General features: G+C 47.9%; 1 protein-coding gene across 6 annotated transcripts in view; it reads left to right on the top strand.

The window, feature by feature from the left end:
- The first annotated feature begins 1,581 nt into the window (after window positions 1–1,581).
- NQO2 (N-ribosyldihydronicotinamide:quinone dehydrogenase 2) overlaps window positions 1,582–20,975 on the top strand; it is a 33,156-nt gene continuing 13,762 nt past the window's right edge. For 2 of the 6 annotated variants that reach the window (XM_065544501.1, XM_065544498.1), the window contains exons 1-3: window positions 14,325–14,467; window positions 16,718–16,835; window positions 20,324–20,423. The gene's annotated coding sequence lies outside the window, so the exon portion shown is untranslated. Of the gene's footprint in view, window positions 1,647–2,439; window positions 2,996–14,324; window positions 14,468–16,717; window positions 16,836–20,323; window positions 20,424–20,975 lie in introns of those variants that run through there. The other 4 variants (XM_065544500.1, XM_065544497.1, XM_065544499.1 and 1 more) reach the window with 3 other exon arrangements.

Here is a 20,975-nt window from a genome sequence, read left to right as displayed (position 1 = left end):
GGATTACAGGCACGTGCCATCACACCTGGCTATTTTTTGTGTCTTTAGTACAGACAAGGTTTCACCATGTTGGTCAGGCTGGTCTCAAACTCCTGACCTCGTGATCTGCCCACCTTGGCCTCACAAAGTGCTGGGATTGCAAGCATGAGCCACCGCGCCCAGCCTCGTTCTACAAACTTTTATTCTGGACTCTCTATAGGCTGGGAGCTACACTAGGGACTGGGGACATGAAGACAGGCAACACGGTCCCTAGGTTCAAGATGGCAGACAGATGTGCAAACAAGTGAAATATGATGTGATATTTGCTTTAATGGTGCTAAGGATAAAAGGATAAGTGATAAGAAAAAGTGGCAACAATACATCTGACTGGGAGAATCAAGAAGGGTATCATACAGTCCCTAACACTTGAGCTGAGAATGAGAAAGAGCATGAGCTGGCCAGGTGACACAGGAGCATATTCCAACCTAGAAGACTGGGAAATGGGCCAAAATACACGTTTAAGGAAACAAATAGCTTACTATATAATTAAATATGAGGCAGTTTAGACTGGGCACTTATGGATAAGTCATACCTATAAGTTTTATTTCATCTTACAGGCAGTGGAGAGCCTCTGGAGGATTCTGAGCTTCATGGTCTCATCATTAGAGTTATATATGGCAGCCCTCCCAACCTTTTTGGCACCAGGGACGGGTTTTGTGGGAGACTATTTTTCCATGGACGGGAGAGGATGGTTTTGGGATGATTCAAGCACATTACACTTATTGTGCACTTTATTTTCAGTGGGGGCCCTGAGCTTGTTTTCCTGCAACTATATGGTCCCATCTGGGGGTGATGAAGACAATGGCAGATTACCAGACATTAGATTCTCATGAGGAGTGCGCAACCTAGATCCCTGGTGTGTGCAGTTCACAGTAGGGTTTGTGCTCCCGTAAGAATCTAATGCTGCCTGATCTGATAGGAGGCGGAGCTCTCTAGTGGTAATGCAAGCAATGGGGGCAGCTGCAAATACAGATACAGCTTCACTAGCTCACCCGCTGGTGGCTCATCTCTTGCTGTGTGTCCTGGTTCCTAACACGCTACAGACCAGTCCAGTCTGTGGCCCGGGGGTTGGGGACTCCTGGTGTATGGAAAAGACGACTCTGCAGCAACGTGGACAAATAGGGTGAGGGTGAGCTGTCAGGGGAGACAGGCACAGATGGCAGAGCTATTTAAAAAGGAGGATAGATGACCGGGCACAGTGGCTCATGCCTATAATCCCAGCATTTTGGGAGGCAGAAGTGGACATGTCACTAGGTCAGGAGTTCAGGACCAGCCTGGCCAACATGGCAAAACTCCATCTCTGCTAAAAATACAAAAATTAGCTGGGCGTGGTGGCACGCGTCTGTAATCCAGTTACTCAGGAGGCTGAGGCAGGAGAATCACTTGAACCCAGGAGGCGGAGGTTGCAGTGAGCTGAGATGGTGCCATCGCACTCTAGCCTGGGCAACAGAAAAAGACTCCGACTGAAAAAAAAGGAGGATAGACAGGGCTTGGTGATTGGTGGATGGGTAGATAAGGAAGGAGGAGTCTAGCATGACTCTCAGACTGCTGACTTGGACCAGCAGAGGAATGGCTGTGACAATAAATAAGATTGAGAAAACAGGAAGGTGAGCAAATTTAGAGGAGAAAATGCATTTCCTTTTTGGCATAGTGTGAAAGGCTTGGGAGAGAGGTCTAGGCACCAGATGTTAACGTGAGGTGAAATGGATATAGCTGAAGTCATGGGTGTGGTGAGGTTTTGCAGGGAGAGCAGGGACCCCCAGGAAGGCCAGTGCATAAGGGAGAATAGGGAAAAAAATAACCAGAAAGAGACAAGGAGAGGCCAGAGAGGTGTGCAAAGAACCAGGGAAGAGAGTTATTCACAACAAACAAAAGAGGGGAGAGTTTTAGAGAAGGAGCTGAGCAGTTTGGGGCTCCAGGTGGGGCAGGAGTGGGTGGCCACTGTTGAGCCGCAGTGGCCTTCCATTTGGGCTGGATAGGATCTGATGGTCAGATTGGTCAGTCCTCTCCGGGACACTGAAGGCTGCAGAGGCGTGACTGGATGCTGGTGGAGGGAAGGACCGCGGGGAAGCTGAGTCAGAGGCTAAAATCCTCCAAGCATGCGCCTGAAGTGACCAAGGGAAACGAAGGCGGAGGCTGCTGTTGCCTGGTGGCCTGGGGAAGGACCAAGAGCCAGGGAGCTCCACCTGCGCCTCCCCAGCCCGGAGAGGGAGGAGAGAACGTGCGACCTCAGCACAGAGCACTGTAGGGGAGGCGGGGCTCAGAGATGGCGCCGCGCTCCCGGATGAACAAAGAAAGCGACAGGGTGAGTCGCAGGGCTCGGTGTGGGTGAGTCACCGAGAGGGAGGCGGAGCCGAGCGGGGAGAGACTTGCATCGGGGATGTGAGCTGAGCTACACCCAGACAAAAGCGGTTTGGGGATTCTGAAAGCAACAGGCACCGCCCGCGCTGCCAAGCGGCTCCTTCCTGCGCGGAGTGGGAGACCCCAGGCCAACCCCAACCCCCGGTCCGCGCGGGGTGACGGGGGCTGCGGGGCGCTCCGCCGGGGAGGACCGTTCCAGGGTCCCTCGGCCGCCGCCCACTCCCGGGGGCGTTCCTTCCTCCCAGCTGCGCCCGGAGCACCTGCTGCCTGGCAAGGGCCCGCCCCTCAGCGCCCGGCCCTCTACAGCGGAGCGCGCCTGGGTGCCCTGGGACGGGCCAGCAGCCCGCGGTCGGCGCCGCACTGCCCCCGGGTGGCGGAGCGCTCCCTCCACCCGGCTCGCCACGCCTGGGAGGACGCGGCTGGAGCCTGCGTGCTCTCAGGATGGGGCCTTGGGGGATGAGGCTGGGGCCTGCGGGCTCTCAGGATGGGGCCTTGGGGGATGAGGCTGAGGCCTGCGGGAAACCGGGCTGGGGCGAGAAGACTCGCAGGACTTCTTGCCACAGAATGTTACGATGCTGTTTTTAATTCTGCAAAGGTAAGCCTTTCCACTTGAAGTCCAAGCTCAGCCCAGAGGACTGTTCTATAATGCATACACTTTAGTTTAAAAATGTTGCAAATGTAACATGTGTCCTTGTGACAAACTCAAGCAATCCAGAATTATAGAAAGTAAAGAATGAAACAGACTTCTGCGTTGTCCCCCAGACGTCTTTGCATATATTAAGATATGTATATATGGAAATGTTACTGGGAGTCCCGGTTATCCCAAAAGGGGGCCTTTCCTGTTGTGTGGTGAGGCCAATACACGAAACTGAAAGTGAGTATCAAGCAGTTCAGGCTTTATTCAATGGCTGTGGAACTAGACGATCTGAAATCAGCTTAGCTTGTGAGAGCTGGGAAGTTAAAGGCGTAAGTTGCCTTAAATGAAGGGGCGGGGCATTAAGAGCAAGGGGGGGAATATTCATGCTTTTCTTGAGAAAGGACGGAGATTTTCCTGGAATCAAGGAACCCCTTTTTTCTGTCCCTTCTTGGTCTCTTCCAGCCGTTGTCACGGCGACTGTCAACTGTCATGGCGCTGGTGGGAGTGTCACTTAGCGTGAAAACAGGATGATAATGAAGCCAGAGGTTCTTCAGAGGTGTCATCTTGGATTTCGCCAGCTTCAGCTGGTTTCATCCTAAAAAGGGACTTCAGAACCCAGGCATTCTTTTTCCTGAAAATAAGCAGAGTTAAAGCTGAGTAGGGATTTAGCTCTGTCACATATGCTATCGCATGGGGCAACAAAAGCAGAGTCGGTCCAGAGAAATCAGCAGGCACTACGATGGGTAACAGACCCAGCTATATTTATGCAGCATTTTTACAAAAATGAAACCATGCTACCTGTAAAGGAAGATATGCTAACAAACAACAAAACTGGCAGGAACCAAGATTCCTGCTGACACTACCCTTAAATAGTTTTAATTTTCCCTGACAACAAATGAGGTTAACAGAGCATAATTATCATCTACCGTGACCCTTTCAAAAAGACAGGCTGTATATATTTGCACTAAGGGAAGAAATCGTGTAATCGTGTAATTTCCCCTACTTAAAGCTTCTTTATTTAAAAAGCTTCACCCACATACGCATGCATGTGTCTTCAAGGTGACCACAATTTATTTTGCAGTCATTCTTTGCACCAGTTCCCGGTTTTCTCACTAGCTTGCCAGCTCCATGACTCAAGGAGACCAGGGAATGAGAGTTTGTTTTTGCTGAGAAGTGAGTCCTTTATGCCCCAAATAGTGACTGACACAGAGAAGGTGCTCAGTAAACACTTTTTTTTTTTTTTTTTTTTTTTTTTTTGAGACGGAGTCTCGCTCTGTCGCCCAGGCTGGGGTGCAGTGGCGGGATCTCAGCTCACTGCAAGCTCCGCCTCCCGGGTTCCTGCCATTCTCCTGCCTCAGCCTCCCGAGTAGCTGGGACTACAGGCGCCCGCCACCTCGCCCGGCTAGTTTTTTGTATTTTTTTAGTAGAGACGGGGTTTCACCGTGTTAGCCAGTATGGTCTCGATCTCCTGACCTCGTGATCCGCCCGTCTGGGCCTCCCAAAGTGCTAGGATTACAGACTTGAGCCACCGCGCCCGGCCAGTAAACACTTTTTAAGGGAATGCCTGCCTGACTGAATCTTAATGATCTGAGGCTTCTAGGTTAATCTTTTTCCCTTTACTGTTTGTTTAAAATAGATTATGTTTAAGACCTTCTAACTGGTCAGCCTCCAAGATAGTATTGTGCCGGGCTTGCTTTATTCTGATTTGGTTTCCATTATCCCAGTTCACTTGTCACCCGATTCTCTTTTTGAATTCACAGTGACACACAACTTTTAATTTGTTAGAACACAAACATAAGGAATTTTTTTGCCATTGTAATGTGAGATGTGACAGAGGCAAAATGTTTCTTAAAGACATAAAATAATTAAAATAATTACATAAATTGTAATAAAATAGTTATTACTATGTTCTATATCTGGCATTAAGGCATAGAACCGTTGTTTAATCCTAAACTAGGCTGGGCATGGTGGCTCACTCCTGTAATCCTAGCACTTTGGGAGGCTGAGGCTGGTGGATCACTTGAGGCCAGGAGTTGAAGACCAGCCTGGCCAACATGATGAAACCCTGTCTCTACTAAAAATACAATAAAAAATTTAGCCGGGTATGGTGGTGCTCACCTGTAGTCCCAGCTACTCAGGAAGCTGAGGCACCAGAATTGCTTGAGCCCGGGATGCGGAGGTTGCAGTGAGCTGAGATACGGCTCTCCTGCACTCCAGCCTGGGCAACAGAATGAGACCCTGTCTCAAAATAAATTAAACAAATAAATAAAATCCTAAACTGTAGGATCAATATTTGATTCAGAAAAGAGATTTTCTTGTACTAATTTATACACCGTTCGTGTCAGATCCAATCTTTCTTTTTATTAGATGAAACTGGAAAAGCAACTTAGAATAATTCAATCAGTCCAAAAGAATAACAGCTAATGAGGTGCAGTCAATAAGCAGGTTTGTATTTGTATTTTTATAAGAAATTAGAAAAACATGATTTTGGGGGAGATCTTCTCATAGTTAACAGCATATATAAGTTAGAAATGTACTCTGCTAGCTCACAAGATATTTTAAAGCAGGGATTTTAGTGTCACTAAACTTTTATTTATAATAGTTATTATTATTATTATTATTATTATTGTTTTTTGAGACGGAGTCTCTGTTGTCCGGGCTGGAGCGCAGTGGCACAATCTTGGCTCACTGCAAGCTCCGCCTCCTGGGTTCACGCCATTCTCCTGCCTCAGCCTTCCGAGCAGCTGGGACTACAGGCGCCGCCACCACGCCCGGCTAATGTTCTATATTTTTAGTAGAGACGGGGTTTCACCGCCAGGATGGTCTTGATCTCCTGACCTTGTGATCCGCACGCCTCGGCCTCCCAAAGTGCTGGGATTACAGGCGTGAGCCACCACGCCCAGCCCTATAATAGTTATTTTTAATACAATTTTTTTTTTTACTTTGGAATAACTTTAGATTCACAGAAAAGTTGGATAATACAGGTAGTTACCATATACCCCTAACGCAGTTTCCCCAGTGGTAACATATTACCATGGTAGTGTTGTGAATTCTTATGTCAGGTTGCCTCCCCATCCATTTTGAATATACATTGGACTTCCCATACCAAAATCAAGGCTCAATCACCCTGGACAAAGTTGCTGGTTCTCTACCTTCTCCCATTTCTTTTACGTGGTAGATCCAGATATCTGCCTCATACAACTACCTCCTGTTGACCACTTCCCTATGGCACAGCTGCATACAACCTATTGGCCATACTGACCCTCACACCCCACGTAGAATGTGCAGATATGCCGGAGGGCCCACCACTGAGTCACTGTGCATCCTCCTGGAACTCATGCCTGCTTGCTGTAAACGACCAAATAAAACTCCCCATGGGAAACCTGTTGGGATAGCACCCTGGACCCAATAAAGGTGTTGGCCCATGGGTTGCTCTCTTGGTCTCTCTGCCTGCACTCCCCGATTTCCGTGAATGTGGCCTCCAAGTATGCCATGTACCCCCGGACCTGTGAGTAATAAACTATTTCTATCCTGTGTGTCTCCTAATCATTGTGGGGGTGCTCTGCATCTTAAAGATATTAAAGTAAAATAGATACATTTGTGGAAACTAAGATCCCAACACTGGTACATTACTATTAACTCCAGGCTTCATTTGGGTTTCACAGTTTTTTCATTAATATCAGCCTAAGTATTTTAAAAATAGTCAGCAGAAAAGAGGGATTTAATTTTACCGTAGTAATTTATGAACAAACAAATAATATTCTTGAGAAACTTCTTGTTTATCAACAACACCTTTAATTATATGTTATATCAATATGCCTGAGAAATCAGGCCTTGGTAAAAATTTTTCTTTACTAAGTAATGCATGTGAAATATAATAACTGACAATGACAATACAGTGTCCAGGGAACTCAAGAATTATTAGTCATTCAAATGAATAACAGTGTTTTTGAAATGTAAAAAGATAAATATAAATAAAAGTCATATTAAGGCAAAATTTATTTGTGATAAAAGTAAAATTTGTTATGCTCTCTAGCTGTATAGATAAGACAGGGTCTCTATAGCTCATTGTTTCAAGACTTTCTAAGAAAACCAGTAGATTTTTTTATTTTTTATTTTTTTAATGCCACTTTGGTTTCAAAGCACTTGCTTTGGCCACTTTAAGAGTTTTCTAGACCTAAGTATTGGCTGTTAGTGACATATTTCTAAATTATATACATCAATAACATGACAATAGCTTCAGGTCAGGAACTACTGTGATTTAGATGTTTGTTCCTTCCAAACCTCATGTTGAAATTTGTTTCATCTTTTTTCTTGTTTTCATAGAGACAGGGCCTTGCTCTGTTACCCAGGCTGGAGTGCTGTGGTGTGATCATGACTCACTGTAGCCTTGAACTCCTGGGCTCAAGCAGTCCTCCCACCTAAGCCTCCGGAGTAGCTGGGACTACAGGTGAGCACCACCAAGCCTGACCTCAAGTTGAAATTTGATCACCAGTGTTGGAGTGGGGCTTAATGGGAGGTGAGTAGGTTGCAAGGCCAGATCCTTATGAATAGATGAATGCCCTCCCTCAGGGGTGAGTGAGTTCTTCCAGAGCTGGTTGTTAGAAACAATCCTGGACTTCCCTCCTTTCTCTCTTGCTTACTGTCTTGCCATGTAATCTCTGCACACTCCAGTTCTCCTTCGCCTTTCACCATGAGTAGGGCATCTGCATCTGAGGCCCTTACCAGACGCAGATGCCCAACCTTGAACGTTCCAACCATTCAGAGCCATTAGCCAAATAAACCTTTTTTCTTTATAAATTTCTTAGGCTCAGGTATTCCTTTACAGCAACACAAAACAGACTAAGACAGGAACCTACCCTCCTTAGAAGGCCATGTGTTATAAGGGTATTGAGTCTAAGATTTTAGTGTCTACACTCCTTCTTACATTTTCCATTCTCTCCATTTTCTTTCTTTTTTTTTATTTTTTATTTTTTGAGACAGAGTCTCGCTCTGTGGCCCAGGCTGGAGTGCAGTGGTGCGATCTCGGCTCACTGCAAGCTCTGCCTCCCGGGTTCATGCCATTCTCCTGCCTCAGCCTCCCCAGTAGCTGGGACTACAGGCGCCCGATACAACGCCTGACTAATTTTTTTTGTATTTTTAGTAGAGACGGGGTTTCACTGTGTTAGCCAGGATGGTCTCGATCTCCTGACCGCGTGATTCGCCCGCCTTGGCCTCCCAACGTGCTGGGATTACAAGCGTGAGCCACTGTGCCCTGCCATTCTCTCCATATTCCCAAGTCCTGTGATACAGTTGAAAATCCTACACACTAGTAAAGCCATAGGAACTTATAAGTGTCAAGCACATATGAAAATCAGACAATGTGCAAAGAAAAACAGGCTCTGTGTTGCATGAGAATGAGAAACTAATGTTCAGTTTAGGCATATGAATTGTTCAGAAACATGGTCTGATCAAAGTTATGTCAGTCTTACTAGTAATCTGACTGATAAACAACTAATACTTGAAGGATGGTACTGATATGGACTATTTCACCTGAAGATTGTTTACTTGATAACTTTTTTTTAAGTTCTGCAAGGTGGTTTAACATCCAAAAATATGTAGTCAATCCTGGGTATTCATGGAGGACTGGGACCAGGACCCCTCACATACATCAAAATCCACAGATGCTCAAATCCCTGATAGAAAATGGCATAGTATTGACACATAACCTTTGCACATCCTCCCATATACTGTAAATAATCTCTAGATTCCATTGTAATCTCACACATCTAATACAATGTAAATGCTATATAAATAGTTGGTACACTGTATTTTTTTATTTGTATTTTTCTATTGTTGTTTTGCTTTTTTTTTTTTTTTTCAAATATATTCCATTGGAGGTTGGTTGAATCAACAGAAATCAGCAGATATGGAACACACAAATACAGGAGGACAACTATATCTAAATCTAGATTAATGTAAATGCTGAGAAAATATTTTTTCTCCATTTAGGTAGGTCTTACCAGAGGGGAAACTAGACTCACTCAAGGATTGCTTTGATCAATCCACACACAGTTCGGTGACAGACAGGGTGTCAGTATCTGTTATATGTGTCACCACCCCATGCTAGAGGTGTCAACAGATTATGTAACCTTTCTGAGGACTCACAATATAATAATTGATAATAATATTGATCACATATAGATAGACTTGCTTGACACAGGATTGCCACAGACCTTCAATTTGTAAAAAAATGCAACATCTTTGGAAGTCCTATAAAGAGAAGCAGAATAAGGCAGATATGCCTGTATAAGACAAAGGGAGAATCTTGAAAGCCGCAAGAGATGTACAAGGGATCCTCAATAAATCCATACCTCTGTGGCCAATGAATTTTTGACAAGAGTGCCAAGTCCATTCATTGATGAAATAATAGTTTCTTTAATATATGCTGTGAGAGAAATGGATTTCCACATGCAAGACTAAAGTTGGGCTCTACTTCACAGCATATGTGAAAAATAATTTACAACCTAAATATAACAACTAAAGTCATATAGAGGAAAACGTAAGAGTAAATCTTCATGATCTTGTGTTTGGCAATGGGTTCTTACACAAGACACTAAAAGCCCAGGAAGAAACAACAAAAAATAGGTAAATTGGAGTTCATAAAAAATGTGAAACTTTTATATCAAAGGACATTTTCAAGAAAGTGAAAGACAACCTACAGAATGGGAGAAAATATTTGCAAATCCTGTATCTGATAACATCCGGAATATACAAAGAACACCTACAACTCAGCCCGGCGTGGTGGGAGGCCGAGGTGGGTGGATCACCTAAGGTCGGAAGTTTGAGACCAGCCTGACCAACATGGAGAAACCTTGTCCCTAAAAAATACAAAAATACAAACTTAGCCAGGTGTGGCAGCGCATTCCTGTAATCCCAGCTACTCTGGACGCTAAGGCACAAGAATCACTTGGACCGGGGAGGCAGAGGTTGCAGTGAGTGGAGATCAAGCTGCTACACTCCAGCCTGGGCAACAAGAGTGAAACTCTGTCTCAAAAAACAAACGAAAAACCTACACCTCAACAACAAATAGACAAACAACCCAATTAAATGGTCAGCAAAGGACTTGAACAGACATTTCTCTAAGAAAGGTATACAAATGGCCAATAAGCACCTGAAAAGATGCTCAAAGTCATTAGTCCTTAGGGAAATGCAAATCAAAACCACAATGAGATACCACTTCCCACTAGCAAGGATGGCTATAATTTAGAGGGAAGAAAAGAAACATAACAAATGTGCGTGAGAATGTAGAGAAGTTGGAACCTGTGTACATTGTTGGTGAAAATGTGAAATGGTGTAGACACTGTGGAAAAGAGTTTGGCTGTTCCTCAGAAAGCTAAACATAGAATAACCATAGAATTGTTGTAATACCAACAATTCCACTCCAAGGTGTATAACCAAAATTACTGAACACGGGGACTGAAACAGATACTCGTACACCAATAATCATTGCAATATTATTCACAATAGTCAAACAACAGATGAGTGGATAAATGGATAAACAATGCCTGGTATATACTCCTTCCTTCCTTCCTTCCTTCCTTCGTTGCTTCTTTCTTTCTTTCTTTCTTTCTTTCTTTCTTTCTTTCTTTCTTTCTTTCTTGCTTGCTTGCTTGCTTGCTTGCTTGCTTGCTTGCTTGCTTGCTTGCTTGCTTTCTCTCGCTCTCTCTTTCTCTCTTTCTTTCTTTCTCTCCTTTCTTTCTTCTTTCCTTCCTTCCTTCGTTGCTTCTTTCTTTCTTTCTCTCCTTCCTTCCTTCTTTCCTTCCTTCCTTTCTCTTTCCTTTTTTTTTTTTTTTTTTTTTTTTTTGAGACAGAGTCTTGCTCTTGTTGCCCAGGCTTGAGTGCAATGACACGATCTCAGCTCACTGCAACCTCCGCCTCCCGAGTTCAAGCAATTCTCCTGCCTCAGCCTCCCGAGTAGCTGGGATTACAGGTGCCCACCACCACGCCCGGCTAATTTTTGTGTTTTTAGTAGAGACTGGGTTTCCCCATGTTGGCCACGTGGTATACACATTTTTCTATTATTCAGCCATAAAAAGCAATGAACTTCTGATACATGCTACAACATGGATGAAACTCAGCAACAAGGTTTTTGAGGGAAATAAGTGGAGTGAAAAGGCCACATCTTGTAGGATTCCACTTATAAGAAATATATGCAAAAAAAAAAAAAAAAAAAAAAAAAAAAGAAATATATGCAATAGACAAATTCATGGAGACAGAAAGTAGATTAGAGGCTACCAGGAGTGGAAGGAGGGCAGAATGGGGATTTATTATCCAATAAGTGCAGTGTTTCTATTTGTTTTTGTTTTTGTTTTTTTGTGAGACGGAATCTTGCTCTGTCTCCCAGGCTGGAGTGCAGTGGCACCATCTCCGCTCACTGCAAGCTCCGCCTCCCGGGTTCACACCATTCTCCTGCCTCAGCCTCCCGAGTGGCTGGGATTACAGGCGCCCACCACCACGCCCAGCTAATTTTTTTTGTATTTTTAGTAGAGACGGGGTTTCACCATGTTAGCCAGGATGGTTTCGATCTCCTGACCTCGCGATCCGCCCGCCTCGGCCTCCCAGAGTGCTGGGATTACAGGTGGGAGCCACCGCGCCAGGCCTGTTTTTGTTTTTGTTTGAGACAGGGTCTCTGTCATTCAGGCTGGAGTGCAGTGGCACGATCTCAGCTCACTGCAGCCTCTACCTCCTGGGTTCAAGCAATTCTCCTGCCTCAGCCTCCTGAGTAGCTGGGATTACAGGTGTACACCACCTGGCAAATTTTTTTATTTTTAGTAGAGACGGGGTTTCACCATGTTGGCCAGGCTGGTCTCAAACTTTTGACCTCAGGTGATCTGCCCACTTCTGCCTCTGAAAGTGCTGGGATTATAAGCATGAGCCATGGTGCCCGACCCGAGTGTTTCTATTTGGGATGATGACAATGTTTTGGAAATAAATAGTTGTAATGATTGCACAGCACTCTGAAGGTAATTAATGCCACTGAATTGTACACTTAAAGTGGTGAAAATAGTAAATTTCATGTTATACAGATTTTGCTACCCAAAAACCAAAACAAAAAATCCAAAAACCTTTATGTTGTTATGAATAAGCAGTTTTCCAAAGGGATGGGGATGCTGGTAGCAGAAGGAAAATAAATTTCATTAAATAAAAACAAAAGCAATGACCTCTTCAGGAGGTGGCTCAGCTAGTTTAGCCTTACCTTAGCACCATGATGGTCCATTTTATCCAGAATTAGAAACATGGGGCGTTGGGGAGAAGAGAAGTGTACCTGCCTCACCTGCCTCCCTGCCCAGAATGCCGACTCCGACTCTTGCATTCCACTAAGGCTGGGGATTAAATGAAAAGTGAGAATCTGGAAACCCCCAGATACGATGTTTGTCGTTGGAGCTGACTATCTCGTTTTAGTAGCATGACCTCCTCCTCAAACTCAGGATGCAATTATGGTCACATCTCATTTGTTTGCAGTAATTGCTCAGCTCCAATACCAGATTAGCAGGAAGTTCTGTTATTTTCCTTTTGACGATGGGGTCCTCCTGAACTGTCCTGGAATCTACCACCGTTCAACTTACACTATTCAAAAGACCCAGGGAACTAGGCCAGTCCAGCTTCCAACCCCAAGCAGGGAGCAACTTGCTCAGTCCACGTTGTGATCTCTCCTCGCTGCCACAAGGTGGTGACGTTGCATCACAGACTCGCCTGATGGGCGCGCAGGCGCCAATGCTCCCAGGACCTGCCGTTGCATTCCTAAATGAAAGCTGCTCCCAGGATCTGGACTCACCAGACAAGGCAGCCTGTTCCCCGCTGGGGAGCTTAGGGGCAAGAGGGCATCTCAGAGAGAGGGCACATTCTCACCTCTGAAGACATCATCAACACATAGACCAATCAATGCCAGCACTGCACCTTAGGATGGGCAGGGCCACTGTGAGTTGAAGCAAAATGAACGAATGAGTGAACCAGTAAGTATATGAGAGGGAAAGTCCCAACGACCCTCAGGAAGTGCAATCAACAGTTGCAGTTATTTTCGTTAGGCACATTCTAAACACAGGGGAAACCTTCCTTCTGCTCTGTTGTTGGAGTGGGACATCAATGTTTCTGGTCTCTATTTCTGGGACACCAGAAATCAAGGTATAGAGTTTGGAGAAGGGACTGGGAGAGGTCACAGTGGCAGGTGGCTGCCAAATGAGGTGGCAGAATCCAGCAAGCGCTGGAGAAAGACAATCGGCCCAAACTGTTCACCAGCACTGCCCCCAACCCCCCACTGGCTCTGGTTCCAAGACTTCCCATTTTCTAGGCATTTCTTTGACCTTAAACCATTTTCCTTTAATTGAACTTTTTCTGTGGAGCCATGCACCCTTTATCCGGTTTCTCCCGATGGTGACATCTCACAAAGGACGGTCCAGTATCCCAACGGCATGTTGCGTTCCGCGGGACACAGATTCCTTCACAGGCAACCCCTGGGTTGCGTTTTTATAGCCACACGCACCCGCCTCCCTAACTCCTGGGTACCGCTAATAAGTACTGCATTTCTCTCCTCTGTTTTTTGGAGAAATGAACCAAGATGCACCTTTGGGGGAGCATCTTGCATAATACCAGTACACCAGCGGCGCCGTGGGTGAGTGACCTTTGGGACTGGTTTCTCTCACCAGCCTAACTCCCTGGGAGATCCGAGCAAGCTGATGAGTGTATCAGTGGCTCATTCTTTCTTTTGCACCACGGACCCTCATTCTGTAACCGGGATACCTGCCAGGGATGGGGAGCGGGAGGCGCAGGGCAGGGGCGTCCCTCTTCTCGGCACAGCGTCCCCGCGCTGGATTTCTATCAATCCAGTTTCCACCTCCCTGGAAGCCAGCAGGGTCCTCCCCAATCCTGGATCGCGGGGCGAGGCCCCGCGCGGACCTCAGGGGCGGGGAGTGGACAGAGCTTAGGGGCCGGGGCGAGGTGTGGGTGGGGCGGGACGCCGGCGTGGAGGCGGGGCCGGGGCGTGGGCGGGCGTGGAGCGAGGCGGTGCACCGCCGGGGCGGGATGTGGGCGGGGCTCCGGGGCGGGGAGTGGGCGGTGCTATGGGGCGGGGAGTGGGCGGTGCTATGGGGGCGGGGTGTGGGCGGGGCGGGGCGCGGATCATGGGCGGGACGGGGAGTGGGCGGGGCCTCAGTGTAGCAGGCGTGCTGCGGAAAGACGCCTGCAGTCCCGCGTCTCGGGGCGGGTTCTGGGCTGCTTGGGTTGGCGCGTGTCCCTGGTCCCCGAGGGCGCAGTCGCAGCGCTCCCGCCCGCCAGGCGTCTGCGAGTGCGCGGCCCTGTGCGGCCGGAACCTGGGGCAACTCCGAGAGCGGTCCTTGGGGAGACGCGGGTCCCAGCCCTGAGGCTCCTACTGGGGCGTGCGCTGGTCGGAGGGTGAGTGATCCCCGGTCGGGGACCGGGGGACTTGGGAGGGACAGTTCCCGGACTGGAGGGCCAGAACGCTCCCTGGGATTTCACCTGGCCGGACATATGGCCCTGTGGGTCATCGCGCCCAGGCCAGGAACCATTCTGAACATAGGATCGTACTTGGCTGTAACTGAACGCGCCCGCACGCAGGGCCCCGGTGTCGAATCGTCTGGTTGAATCTGCCGTCAACCCTATGGAGCGGGTGCTGGTATCATAGTCACATTACAAGTAGGAATCAGCGGGCCCGAGGTCAGTCTGTAAAGCGGGTACCGGGGTTTAGGCCCGTGCGTTGCCCAGCGCTGCCCTGAAGGTGCAGGTGAACCACTGTTTTGCACTGCCTTTGTCAAGGATATTGTGGCAGTCTGGAAAAAAAAAATCAGCTTCTCTAACCTATAATCTCTCTGAAAAAAAATAAATAAGCTTTTTTTTTTTTTTTTGAGATGGAGTCTCGCTCTGTCGCCCAGGCTGGAGTGCAGTGGCACGATTTCGGTTCACTACAACCTCCGCCTCCCGGGTTCAAGCAATTCTTCCGTCTCAGCCTCCTGAGTAGCTGGGATTACAGGCACGCGCCACCACGCCTGGCTAATTTTTTGTATTTTTAGCAGAGTCGGGTTTCATGTTGGTCAGGCTGGTCTCAAACTCCTGACCTCGTGATCTGCCCGCCTCAGCCTCCCAAAGTGCTGGGATTACAGGTGTGAGCCACCGCGCCCGGCCCTGTTTTTTTTTTTTTTTTTTTTTTGAGAAGGGTCTCACTCTGTTGCCCAGGCTGGAGTGCAGTGGGGCAATCTCCACTCACTGCAACCTCTGCTTTCCGGGTTCAAGTGATTCTCCCACCTCAGCTTCCCAAGTAGCTGGGATTACAGGCGCCCGTCACCATGCCCAGCTAATTTTTGTATTTTTAGTAGAGGCGGGGGTTTCGCCATGTTGGCCAGGCGGGTCTTGAACTCATTTTTCTTTCTTTCTTTTTTTTTTTTTTTTAATGAGACAGAGTTTCGCTCTTGTTGCCCAAGCTGGAGTGCAATGGCGCAATCTCAGCTCACTACAACCTCCGCCTCCCAGGTTCAAGCTATTCTCCTACCTCAGCCTCCCGAGTAGCTGGGATTACAGGTGCTCGCCACCACGCTCGGTTAATTTTTTGTATTTTTAGTAGAAATGGGGTTTCACCATGTTCGCCAGGCAGGTCTCAAACTCCTGACCTCAGGTGATCCGCCTGCCTCTGCCTCCCAAAGTGCTGGGATTACAGGCATGAACCATTATGCCTGGCCAAAAATCAGCTTGTTTAACCTTTAATCTGTGAAAAAATAAATCAGTTTAACCTTTAATCTCCGAAGATCTCAGCCAAAGAAATACATGAAAAGGAATATGTATTAGATAATAAACACTTCTAGCTGTGCTGTTTATAGGGCTGGGAAAAAAATGGAAATAATCTAAGGTCCCAGAAATAGGAAGATGGGCACACAAGGGTATGCAGGCAATGGTTTAGCTGCAGCATGAATACACACTGAATACACTGTGAAGTGTTGTCTGTTAGAATGCCCAGCAGGGGGACTTGTCCACATGGAAAGAGGCACAGGAAATAAAGTGAAAACATTACAAAATAACTTCTGCATGCTGATTAAAATCAAATAACGTACACATCAAAAATATCAGAGCCCATTTGACCTGGTATGTACAGTTTAATAAGCACATGGCTCTTTTCTCCTGTAGGCCTGGGTAGGTGCATAGTTTATAACAAGGGAGAGAACTGTCACTGCTGTGGATGGGGTGCCAAGGGAAGTGCCTGGGGTGAAGTGAACAGTGACGCACTGCAAGTCAAGAGCCTGGGTTGGAGTCTTTCTCTACTAATTCAAATAGTATAGAAAATAGAGCTGAGTCACTCAAATAGAGCTGAGTCACTCAGCTCTTGGACCTCAGATTCTTATTCTTAACCACTAGGGGGATGGAGACAGACGTCACAGACTCACATGCCACCAGGCATATGATGTAAACATGTAAACTGGGCCAAGGAATACAATAGGGTGTGGTGAGCTGGGGACACTGAAGAATGGATGCGCTGTCTAGAAGAGGGAAAATGAAGCATTTCATACAAACAACATGTCTGCGGGCAATCACTTTGGGAATCAGGATAAGGTGTTCCTCCAGGCTGCAGAAACACCGGCAACGTTTACAAAGGTAAATCATTTCGTATCACTCTTTTTTTTTTCTTTTTTGAGACAGAGTCTTGCTCTGTTGCCCAGGCTGGAGTGCAATGGCAGAATCTTGGCTCACTGCAACCTCCACCTCCCAGATTCAAGCAATTCTCCTGACTCAGCCTCCCAAGTAGCTGGGACTACAGGTACGTGCCACCATACCTGGCTAATTTGTGTATTTTTTAGTAGAGATGGGGTTTTGCCACATTGACCAGGCTGGTTTCAAACTCTTGACCTCAGGTGATCGCCCCATGTTGGCCCCTCAAAATGCTGGGATTACAGGTGTGAGCCACCACAACTGGCCATCATTCCATATTACTCTCTAGCTTAAGAGGCTCCAAGGGCTTTCTGTCAGACTTAGAATAAAATCTCACCCCTACCCTAGGAGGGGTCAGACCCCTCCCACCTCCCTGACTGCATCTACCACCACCCAACTCTTTTTTTTTTTTTAACCATAGTTCAGCCAAACAGGCTTTTTTTTTTTCTTTTACTTTCTGTTTTTTCTTTTTTTTTTTTTTTTTTTGAGACGGAGTCTCGCTCTGCCGCCCAGGCTGGAGTGCAGTGGCCGGATCTCAGCTCACTGCAAGCTCCGCCTCCCGGGTTCACGCCATTCTCCTGCCTCAGCCTCCCGAGTAGCTGGGATTACAGGCGCCCGCCACCTCGCCCGGCTAGTTTTTTGTATTTTTTAGTAGAGACGGGGTTTCACCGTGTCAGCCAGGATGGTCTCGATCTCCTGACCTTGTGATCCGCCCGTCTCGGCCTCCCAAAGTGCTGGGATCACAGGCTTGAGCCACCGCGCCCGGCCCTGTTTTTTCTTGAAACAGAGTCTCACTCTGTCACCCAGGCTGGAGTGCAGCAATCCTCTAACCTCAGCCCCCTGAGCAGCTGGGACTACAGGCATGTGCCACCACACCTGGCTAATTTTTTAAAATCTTTGGTAGAGATGGGATCTCACTATGTTGCCCAGGCTGGTCTCAAATTCCTAGGCTCAAGTGATCTCCTGCCTCAGCCTCCCAAAGTGCTGGGATTACAGGCATAGGCCACTGAGCCTAGCTCAGACTTTTTTGCTGTTTCCTGAACCTGAAACCAGCACCCATCTCAGGCCCGAACTTACTATCCCATCTACCTGGACTTTTGTTTATAGATCTTTGGGTGGCTGGTTCCAGGTCACCGGTCTCTGCTCTGAGACACCTTCCTGGACCACTTATCTAAAATAGCAAACATTCCCCTGCTGTTTGGTCCATTAGAGTACTTTATTTGCTTATCTCTATTAGGTACCACAGTTCTGGTACTTACCGCCACCTGGAATTCTGTGGCACTTTCTTTGCTGGCTTGTTTATTGTTTCTTGCCCACCCCTGCCCTCTGCCCAAAAAGTACAAAGTTCCCTTCTTATCTGTCTTGTGGCCCCAGCACCTGCCCAGAGGTGAGCCCTTCTGCCAGGAGGGGTCCAACTGAACGAACGTGTGTATGGGGTTAGGAATTGTCCCACTCACTGCTAGTAACGGAGTCAACTCCAGAGGCTTTCTTTTTTTTTTTTTTTTTTGAGACGGAGTCTCGCTCTGTCGCCCAGGCTGGAGCTTGCTCATTGCAAGCTCCGCCTCCCGGGTTCACGCCATTCTCCTGCCTCAGCCTCCCGAGTAGCTGGGACTCCAGGCGCCCGCCACCACGCCCGGCGGCTACTGTTTTGTATTTTTTAGTAGAGACGGGGTTTCACCGTGTTAGCCAGGATGGTCTCGATCTCCTGACCTCGTGATCCGCCCGTCTCGGCCTCCCAAAGTGCTGGGATTACAGGCTTGAGCCACCGCGCCCGGCCAACTCCAGAGGCTTTCACAGAACTCGTGAAGAGCCTGGAGCTTCTCAGAAACCGTCACCTGCTCCGGAACCTCCGTGACTCCGGGTTCCATACTCACCTTCCAATCTCAGTTTCGCCTCCACCTTGACCTTTCCTCCTGGGGGCCTGTCCGTAATTGTCCTTCAGATTCTTCCCCTGTTTTTAACCTGAGAGCACCTGCCTCACCTTAGACCTGCTCCCTGCTGGCCTCAGGGTCCCTCCACCGTGTGCGCCAGGGGCAGCCGCCTTCTCTCCAGGTTCCAGATAGATTGAGAGCAACCTGAGAAGGTGGCCAACCCCTGAGCTGCCTGGTCAAGCCACGCCCGTGGGGTCAGGAGAAAGCCCCTCCTCCTCGGCCTCACCGACCAGCCTGCTTCCCTAGGCTGTGCCAGGCCTCCCTGTGCGCTGTGACAGCCAAAGTTTGCTTTCTACAAAGTCACCTCCAGGCAGTGACTGTCTACCAGGGCACTCCTGAGCCTCCCAGCTAATGATGAGGTCATTCACTCTCCTCTCGTTTTCCTTTAAGATAATCCCTTTCCTGACCTGCCATTTTGGCTCACCCTGTAAGTTACAGTCCTACTTCTCACTGCCAAGCGTGGGTGTCACTGCTGGCTCGGGGAGCGTGGATCTTATAAACTTGCCTCATCGGGAGGCTTTGAGGAGTGACCTCCAGGGACTAGACAAGTAGCTTGTTCTTCACAATCAGTGCCCTCCCAAGAACATCCAGGGGTTCAGCCTCAGTGCTAAGACAACTGTGTCTCCCTGACGTATGCTCGCTGCTGGTAATTCTAGGGAAAGCAGAGGGCTGTGCAGGTGCCCCTGCCCCAGGCTAGGAGAGCTGGCAAATGCCTAGAGACCCAAAGGCCTCATCCTCAGGGAGGCCAACTCTTCTGTTTTAGTGATATTTTATTGTGATTTACAGTGCAACTGACCGGTTCGAACAATACCACCTGTATTCATAAACTTTCTTTTTCCTTTCCGTCCTCACTGCCCAGCTTTAGTTCATTCTTGTAGGTGTTGCTGGTGTCAGAATAGGAACCTCCCTGCACTTTGAATGGATGAATGTGACCTCTCCCACATTCTCCGGTGCTGTGATGTGCCTTAAACACAGCGCGGTGCTTGGACACAAAGCCAGTGCCCGGAGCCCTTATGCAGTTTCAGACTGACAGGCCATAGCCCTCCCTACAGACTCAGTGCCATTGTAGAAGTTCCTGCGTGGAAAATACATAAACACAAATATCTGCGGTTGACAAACCACCACCATCTTGCAGCCCCCAGAGAGCCTCAGGAATCCAGGTTTCTTTGATATTTCTGCTCCCTGTCCTTGGTGCATAGCCTCCATCCCCAGGACGACCCACAGTCCAGCTGGGAAGAGAGCCAGGGACAAAGCCGGAGGGAACTAGCTCCACACCTCCCAGCCCCAGCTGAGTTAGCTTCTTGAGGGTGTTTCCCGGAAGCCCTGCCTGCCACTTCTGCTGACACCTCACTGGCCATCTCAACTGCAAGGCAGCCTAGGAAGTGTAGTGTTTCCCTGGACGCATGGATTCCTGGAATCAATTCAGAGTCTGTCTTTAGGGAACCAGAGTGAGGATGTTCAGTCACCAAAGATGCAGGTTCCCAGCTGTCCAGTGAAGTCAAGAAAACGGGGAAGGATTTGAACTCAACTTTGGGTGTTTGGAGTGATCAGAGCTGTCTGACTCCTTGGGGGGTGGCAGTGCCCCACTCTGTTAAGTCCCATGCCTGCCCCCAACTCAGCTTCAGCCACAATGATGTAACTAACTTCTTTTCCTCTATGTCCACAGGGCACCTGGCCTGGGTGGAGCCCACTCCTCTGCACCCACCTCACTTCTTGCAGTATTTTGCAGACCCCAGACCTATGCCTGCGCTCCTGGATAGCTGGAGGTAGAGAGCAGGCCCTGGAAGATGCTCATTCAGGCCCTGCTCAAGATTCTAGTCCTGGTGTGGACAAGCACCACTTCTGTGTGTCTCTGTGCTTTTTGTTTTGCTGTGAAGACACACTGATAGGTTCACATTGTCGTTTGGACACAACACGCAGGATGCGTGTCCTCACACTAAGCCCTAGTCACACTCTCTGCATTGTTTCATTTTTTATCCCATTTTTTCCTACTGTGGTAAAAAACATCTCACATAAAATTTACCATTTTAACTGCTTTCTTTTTTTTTTTTTTGATAGAGTCTCGCTCTGTTTCAGCTTTCTGAGTAGCTGGGATCGCAGGTGCACACCACCACACCCAGCTAATTTTTGTATTTTTGGTAGAGACAGGGTTTCGCCATGTCGGCCAGGCTGGTCTCTAACTCCTGACCTCAGGTGATCCACCTGCCTCGGCCTCCCGAAGTGCTGGGATTACAGGTGTGAGTCACGGTGCCTGACCTCATTTTAACCACTTTTAAGGGTAGAGTTTTCTGGCTGTTTTCATTCATGTCCTGATAGAC

The sequence above is a fragment of the Macaca fascicularis genome, chromosome 4 (genome assembly GCF_037993035.2).
Source record: "Macaca fascicularis isolate 582-1 chromosome 4, T2T-MFA8v1.1".
In the NCBI taxonomy this organism is placed as follows: domain Eukaryota; kingdom Metazoa; phylum Chordata; class Mammalia; order Primates; family Cercopithecidae; genus Macaca; species Macaca fascicularis.
This window is presented reverse-complemented; position numbering and strand designations above follow the sequence as displayed.